At 42.7% G+C, this 8,721-nt stretch overlaps 1 pseudogene; it reads right to left on the bottom strand.

Moving 5' to 3' along the window:
• Positions 1-4,077: 4,077 nt before the first annotated feature.
• On the bottom strand, positions 4,078-5,003 carry LOC114628129 (annotated as a pseudogene).
• Positions 5,004-8,721: the final 3,718 nt, after the last annotated feature.

The following is an 8,721-nucleotide window of genomic DNA, read 5'->3' as shown; positions in this document are numbered from 1 at the left end:
GGTCCTCATGGCAGGAAAGAACGTGAGAGAGCTGTTTCCATCCTCCCCACAGTCAGGAAGCAGAGACCAAGGAAGATGGTCCTAATATGCCTTCCTCTTTCTTTGTGGTTTTTATTAAGTCTCAGTCCCAGATTATGTGATGGGGCTGCTCACACTGTGAATGACTCATCCTTCCTCAGCTAAGCATCTCTGGGAACATCTTCACACATATAACCAGCAGTGTTCCCTGGAGTATTCCAAATTCAATCAATGTGGCAGTAAGGTTAACCATCACAGGAGGAAGAACGGGGAGGGAGAGAGAAGTCACTGGGTACCGAGTTACGGTTAGACAGGAATAAGGCATTCTGGTGTGTATTGCATAGTAAGGGAATTATAGATAAAGATAATGTACAACACAATTCAAAAAAGCCAGAAGAAAGGGTTTTGAAAGTTCTCATCATAAATAAAGCGTAAACATTTAAGGACCTACGTATGTCTACCCTGATGTAAATATTAGTCCATGTACACATCTACAAAAACATTATCTAGCACCCCGCCAATAAGTACAACTTTCATATTCTACGTTTCAGTTGTGAATAAAATGAATTTTAAAACCCCATCAGACAAATATAAGTAAATTCATAAGGTTGAAAAGGGTTGAGAAAGTCACCTAGGATAAGAATGACACTGAGTGTCAGAGCCAACAACATTCTGAAATCAGGTCTGTAAGATACTAAAGACTTTTAGTTTTTTAAAAATATTGTTCTTAATACATTGTGTATATGCCTTCTCCAGCTTTGCTAATACTTATAATCTTTGCATTTTTGCAAGGCTATGTAATAAGATTGATAACATTGAAGCATCTATTACAACTTTCCATATTTCTCTCCCATCCTGCCACACCTCTGAGGTGTGTGATGACCGTGGTGTGTCTTATAATTCCTCTTCCAGTTGCTTTACCCACTTGATACCATGTTTGTCAGATATAGTTCTGTTTATTCTTGGGGTACATTTGTTTTGCTCATTTTAACTAAGGTATAACTTTCTATTATTTGAAAACTATACTGTAATCCACTAATCTGCTTTTCTGCTAATGAAAATTTAGGTTATCAGGCCGGGCGGTGGTGGCTCACGCCTTTAATCCCAGCACTTGGGAGGCAGAGGCAGGTGGATTTCTGAGTTTGAGAGTTCGAGGCTAGCCAGGTCTACAGAGTGAGTTCCAGGACAGCCAGGGCTACACAGAGAAACCCTGTGTCGAAAAAATAAAAAAAAAGAAAAAAAGAAAATCTAGGTTATCTAAATGTCGAATGTGTGTGGGGTCTCTTTGCTCCACACCAAGGTCATGAAGGAATGTATTCATTCTTAGTGCATTCAAAGGGCTTTCTAAAGCAGGCATTCTCTGTTCATCAGAGCAGATTTAGCCCTGTGTCCTAAACAATGTTTAACACATTCTTTTTATAGTCAGGATAAGTCCAATGTCCAGACTCATAATGGAGAGTGCATATGCATACTTCTGCCATCCATTGATACTTCAGACATCTTCCATATTTGTCAAAATTACAAGTTTCAAGCTGTCACGCCAAAAACAAGTTCAGGCTGCTTACCATTAGAAGGCAACTAAAGAGGAATAAACGAAAACTAAGCTATCACAGAAAGCTAGTTAATTGCATCATATAGGTTCTATAAGACACTGCATATTATGTATTAGTTGACCCACTAATAACACAATCGCTATTGGGATCATCATTTTGAAAAACAAAATTGTATTGCTGCCATGTATAAATACTTTGTTCCGTATCAATTTCTGGAAATGTACATAAACATTCTTTGTGATACGCCTGAATGCTAGACTTATCCTGACAATACAAAAAGAAAACCAGTTTAAAAAGAGAATCCACCACCTGAAATTACAAGACTGCATGAATATGGGGTCAAATCTCTCTATTTATGTGGTATCTGCCTCTCTGTGCCCTTCAAAGCCTTGTCTCCCGCACCATGGCCGTATCTCTAGACAACATCCTGCTGAGGCTCTTTGGAGGTGGCTTTCCTTCATTAGGGTCCCATCTTTTGCTAAGTCTGAGAATGAGACTTTAATGCTCTGTCACCCCTCTCTTAACTTCAGTCAGATCTGACAGCTCCAGGTCTTTCTGCCTTTGTCTCATGAGAATGTTTTTCTTAGGGTTTTATTGCTATGGCAATGACAACTCTTATAAAGGAAATTATTTAACTGGGGATGGATCACTGTTTCAGAGGTTTAGTCCACTATTTTCATGGTGGAAAGAATGGTGGCGTGCAGGCAGACTTGGTGTTGGAGAAGTAGCTGAGGGTTCTCACTCTGCAGGCAGCAGTAAGCGGGAGAGAGCCTGGGACTGGCTAGAGCATTTGAAACCTCAAAGCCTGCCCCCTCCACAAGGCCACACCCACTCCAATAAGATCACACCTGCTATCCAAAGAGCCTAAGGGGGCCATTTATATTCAAACCACCACAACCTTCTTCTTATTTATTTATTTATTTATTTATTTATTTATTTATTTATTGGTTTTTCAAGACAGGCTTTCTCTGTTGTTAGAATTCGGGCGCAGTTTGGACAGACAACGCGAGGCCGATCCGGTTCCACAGGAGGGGATTTACTTATGGGGGGGGGGGGTGAGAGAGAGAAGCGGAGGAAATGGCGAAGAGAAGAGGAAGAGAGAGAGGTTGGGACGGTCTCAACTATTTAAGTGGGTGATGACTGTAACTTCCCAGATGTAGGTGAGTGAGGCAGGTGAATTCTGGGAGTGCTTGTCTCAGCAACGTAGGAGTCGCCAGCCCCTGAATATGACGTCACTGGGTCAGACTTATATTAACACTCACTCTGTAGTCCAGACTGGCCTCGAACTCAGAAATTCGCCTGCCTCTGCCTCCCAAGTGCTGGGATTAAAGGCGTGCGCCACCACTGTCCGCCCAACCTTCTTATTCAAGACAGTACAATTGTGGCTCTTACTCTCTACTTCTTTAAAAATTAGTTTATGCAAAGCTTGATATTGAGACTTAATGCTGACAATTCCTTTAAAACCAGAACTAGTTTTTTTTCTCTTGCTGAATGGAGATGATTAGTGTCGGTGTCACGTTCTGTCATGTTCCAAGCTGTGCCGCATGGCGCTCAATCAGCAAGTTTTCAGAGCATCAGTTCCACGTGTCCACCTCCACCTACCTACGTGCTAAACAATTGTTTTCATTCTCAGCTTCTGAAGATTTCTTTTTGAGAGGGTCCCTGCAGGTGTCAGGAGGGGGGTGGGGGAAGGTGTGCAGAAAGAATGAAAACCAGGAGCAGATTTTTTTGTCACCCTGGATCAGACTTCAGGGAATCTGATGTCAAGCAGTTCACTGTCTGCTTATTTAAGACACAGTACAATTTGGAAAAAGGTTTCCAGGCAACCATGAGTTCATTCAGTCGGATTCCAGGTGCACAATAAAGCTTAAGGTGTGGCTACATAGAAACTCCTTCACACAGCACATGTGACCATGAGCATGGGCTCTACAGCTAACAGGCCTATAATCTAGTGTGGTTTCTGACTGATAGCACAGAGGTCAGCAGGCCATAAAGTACATGTGACATCTCCCCTAACGATGGGTAATGGTCTAGGGAGGAAAGAGTCTGGAATAATTATTCTGGGAGATTTGGGTGAGGACTGCCTCTGTAGCAAAAACTGGGTGAGGTCTGCCTCCACAGAGAGCAAAAAGGCCACCAGGTCATTAACAAACTCTAATCTCAGCTTTGTGGATGGAATGCAGGGATTTGATTTTGTCTCCTCCATTGAGGAGAACCCCCTGCGATTTTGACACAACCTGTTCCTCAGTGTTTGCACTTTATGTGCATTATTTGAAGAAACCTTTATGGTTCGAGATCCAAGATGCCCTGACACACTTCGCTCTGGCTTTCAATTTTGCTTTCCACATCTGGCCTTTAGCCTGTCTGGAATGCATGTTTAGGTTTGATGTGAACTCTGAACCTCATTTTATTCTGTCCCACAGAAGTGCCCAACTGTTCATGCTTTGGCCACTGATTTGGGATGAGGAAAAGGAATGACCTACAACCTCAGCAACTACCAGGACAATTACCAGAATTTGGCATAAATGATTACTAAGCTCCCAGCCACTGCAAGGTGGGCCCTGCCAGAGGGTAGCTTGGTCCATACAGAGCAGAGAACTGAGAAAGCACCCTGGTGTGAAAGGAGAAGGGTTGTGCTCCAGCCATACTTGCTCATCCACACCTTCAGGTCTCCAGGCATCTCAGCCAGCAGCCAGCAGTCAATGTACTGGTACATGGCGCCCACAACATTGCAGATAAATTGTTGGACAGTCTTCAAAGCCATTTATGCCTTCTAGGAGGTCCATGTTCTCAACCAGGGCTTGCCAGAAGGCTTGAAAGTGGCAGGTTTCCAGCAGGTCCTCGAGGTACAAGATCTGTAGGAAAGGTTACTCTTCTTGACATGCCTGGTACATTTGTACAGACAGAGTAAAGTCAGTGTGGGGCAGGTTGGTGCAGGCTTCCAGCAGAATCTGGACAGTGACTGTGATCTAGAAGAAGGCTGGGTTGAACTGGCTCAATTTTAGGAAGGCCAGGTTGGCCTCCAGATCAGAGGCATTGTCCTAGGCCTGTGTCTCCACATACCACTCCAGGGGTGCTAAATTCTCAGGATTGTGCCTGTCTCTAACCCTTGAGCAGTGTGCTCACGTGTGCTCTCATCTGCTCAAGCATCACCGTGATTATCGTCACCTCCTGCAGCCCCAGCTGGAGTCCTCTCAACAATTTTCTAATCTTTGTTCTTCCCAAGACCCTGATCGTCCAGCCATTCACTGTAGCCCACAGTGAACAACCTGCTTCTTTTTTCAAACAAAATGTATGGCCATGCATAGTGTCCAGTGTTCTGCCCACCATGAATATTTCCCTCTGCTTGTGTCTTTCAGGGGTGTCCCAGAAAGGGGTTATAATGCGCAGCTGTCCACTCCTGGGTGGTGCCTGGGTAATGTTTGGAACCATGAGTAAGCTAAGATGTAGTCTTCTTTTCCTCAGTCAACCTATCATAGGACACAGCCCATGTGCTATAGGAGTATGCTTGGCAGCAGATGGCACTATAACAAAAGTAGAAACCATAGGCAACATTAAACCTAGAACCTTCACACGGTGAGCCCATACCAATAAACGCAGCCTGATCCTGTTTTATGTTCCTTTACCGTTATTCCACACGCTTAAAACCCATTCCCACACACATTCCCTTGACTTCTGCTTAAATGAATTAGCAAACTCCTTAAGCTCTTTAGTAGAGCAGCATACCTCCTCATAAAGTACACCTTCTATCTACCCCTTTCTAGAACCTGTTTAAGTCTGTCTTTAAGACTAGAGGCAAATATTGGTGGGTCTTAAGGGACATCACTATTGTTTTATTTGGTATCTTCTTCAGAGAAAGTCACTGATGATTTAGCAGAAAATAAAGAATTAATTTCTATAGTCAAAGGTAGAAAAGAAAATATTTCAGAGGCTTCTCTACAATAATGAATATATATATATTGGATTTATTAGAGTGGCTTACAGGCTGTGGTCCAGCTAGTCCAACAATGGCTGTCTACTAACAGAAATTCCAAGAATCCAGTAGCTGTTCAGTCCACAAGGCTCGATGTTGCAGCTGGTCTACAGTATATGCCAAGATTCCAAAGAAGAAGCTTCTAATGCCAGTGAAGGAATGGACTTGCCATCAAGAGTGAGAGCAAGCAGGCAAAGCAAGCGAGCTTTTTTCTTCAGTGTCCTTGATATGGGCTGCCATTAGAAGGTGTGGCCCAGATTAAAGGTATATTTCCCCACCTCAAAAGATCCAGATTAAAAGTGGGTCTCCCCACTTCAAATGATTAAATAAGAAACATCTTCCATGCAGGGCAGTGGTGGTGCACGCCTTTAATCCCAGCACTTGGGAGGCAGAGGCAGGCGGATTTCTGAGTTCAAGGCCAGCCTGGTCTACAGAGTGAGTTCCAGGACAGCCAGGGCTATACACAGAAATCCTGTCTCAAACAAACAAACAAACAAAACAAAACAAAAGAAAAAGAAAGAGAAAAATCTTCCACAGGTGTATCAAGTTACTAGGGTTTTAGTTAATTGCAGATGTAGTCAAGTTGACAACAAAGAACAGCCATCTTAGAGTGAAGTAGCTTAGGGAGAAGTTGGAAAAAGGTGTGGGGCAGGTGTAAAAATTATCTAAATACACTGTATGCATGTATGAAATCCTCAAAGAATGAATGACATTATTATATCTGCAAAAACGTTGGCCATCACAGGAAGGCATTTGGAGCCACAGTGCTTTTGCTAGAACACATAGTAACATATCAATAACATTTCTAACTAGGGGTGAAAATATCTGCAAAATAATTTCCTTTCCCTTGTTTAGTGATCAAGAGTAGGGCATGCAGAGGTCTGGGGTGTCAAAGTTTCCATTGGGAAATGCTCACCAATGACTGCGAGAAACTGCACATCCAGAGAAGGTGATGGCAATTCTGCCAAGTCAGTTCTACCAGAGACCCTTAAATAATAATGTCTCTGTTCTGTAAGACACCTGGCACCTTCTCAGGAACTGAAGCTCTATTTCGACACTGTAGCTACTGTCATTATTATTCCTTACCAGGCACTTATAGAGAAGAACAAAAAGACACTTCTTACTTACCTGCTAAGCATATTTAAAAAGGTTGTTGAGGTGCAGTAGGTAGGGAATCTAACGGGAAAGTGGGCTTGCAGGGCAGAATCATATAAAGGGATGTGGGTGAGGCATTTCATGTAGTCAGGGAGAAATTTAAGCATGCCCAGTGTAAGGAGATCTCTGTGAACAGGGAATGACAAAATATAAGAGATCTGGAACATAATAACTTTAGAAAGAGTCTGAAACAATGGGAACAAATACAGTGGGTGGTCAGATGAAGCAGTGACATCAGAAGACAGACAGCCACCTCTTAGAGAGGTCAGGCAATCACGGATGTAAGGTTACTAAACACCTGCTGGGCTTGCCCCACAAAAACTGAAGCCTAGAGACCAGGAACAAGGATATGCCTAAACCCAGGGCAAACAGACCCATTGTGAGTTTACGGTTCTGGGTACTTAATGGAGTTTCCTCTTTTCTACTCTTCATCTACATCATCTGCAAAATGAAGATAAAAGAAGAGCACGGGGCGGGTGGGTTTATAGAGTGTATACAATATACAGACTCACAGTACATTACTTCGTGCGTGTCATGCTTCCCTACGCTGGGTTAGGCAGGTGATAAAACACAGCCTCCCAACTCTACCGCTGCTTTTATGAGATTACCAATAACTTCTCATGCATTGCATAGAAATAGCCTATGGCTTTCCTTAAAAGGCAAACTAAGAGCTAGTCTTAAGGATATTGTAGAAGAAGCAGCAAAAATCAGGAGTAATGATGTAAGAAAGAGGTGGCAGAGTGGGACGCGGGCAGATGTGAGAGTCTACTGCAGACTATTGGAATCCTAAGTCTGAAACTTCTCTCTCCGGGCTACTTTCTGATGGTTTGCTATCATTTAAGAATTAGGTTAGCAGTGTGAAGTAACACATACACCCCATAGTGCACAACTGAAATCAAAATGGCCCCAAAGGAGCTACTAACATGAAGTCCTGCAGAGCATTTCCTAATTTCTTCCATAAATATTCACTCAAAGAACGCTAACTACTGCACAAAAAGCAGAAATCATTAATGTAAGTTAAGAAGCCTTCACTAGGTGTTAACCACGTGAGTTTATAGTTATGTATAAAAAGATTTTGAGGAGCAGAAATAGCAGCACAGGAAAGAACTATACCCTCGTACCACATGGGCTCAGCACATGCGTGGTAGGCTGATGGAAGGTTAAATGCCACTGTTGACCGACAATGTGTCTGTGCAGCAGAGCGCTTGCTTCCCACAGATAAAGCACTGGTTTTCATCCCCAGCACGGCCAGAAGGAAAGCTTCATCTTATATTTCATAACCCGCTTACTCTTTTAACTGGAAAAGGGGAAGCTGACATCATCTCTTCCCACTTCCGCTTGTAGCTGTCACTGTCAACTCTTATACCTATTATAGAAGTCTTGCCTTTGGTTCTTCCGCTGGAAGCAAAAGTTGATTTCATTTAAAGTGAAAAACAGAAATTCATAACTATTTCTGAACATAGAGTTGATCCATGATTTTGATATTCAAGAGATATTTACAATAAACTCGGTTATAGTCTATCATTTAGTTGTCAGGATTGAATTCTACAGCAGATTTATGGCTTCAATCTGGATGCGTCATCCTCACCATATCTATATTCGGTTCAGAAAGAATAATGTTAATTCATTTCCCTCAGCTTTTAGGAAACTCACGAGCCTTTTCTGTAGTCTGTATTGCAACTCCATGATGTTAGGAACATAGCTGCTTCAGACCATCACTTGCATTCCTGGAAACAATCTTAGTGTGGGAAAGTGGGGCATGCTATTTCTTGGGAAATTAATGAATCACTCTCCACACAGTCATTGTTAATGCCACAGAGAGAAGCATGCTTGGGTTCACTCTTGGCTGGGACTCTGATTTAGAGCCTGATTGTTTAATTTTAATCAACACATAATTACTTTGCTTCCTTCAGTCTTTGGGAATGGTTAAGTTTTTAATTACATAAAACAGTTTGTGGCCCTTCGGCCTCTGCCTGGTCCCTTGGACTGGAGCAGACACAGAGTCGGTCTGCTCCTGCCCTG

Source organism: Grammomys surdaster, unplaced genomic scaffold (genome assembly GCF_004785775.1).
Source record: "Grammomys surdaster isolate TR1022 unplaced genomic scaffold, NIH_TR_1.0 264, whole genome shotgun sequence".
Classification (NCBI taxonomy): Eukaryota; Metazoa; Chordata; class Mammalia; order Rodentia; family Muridae; genus Grammomys; species Grammomys surdaster.
This window is presented reverse-complemented; position numbering and strand designations above follow the sequence as displayed.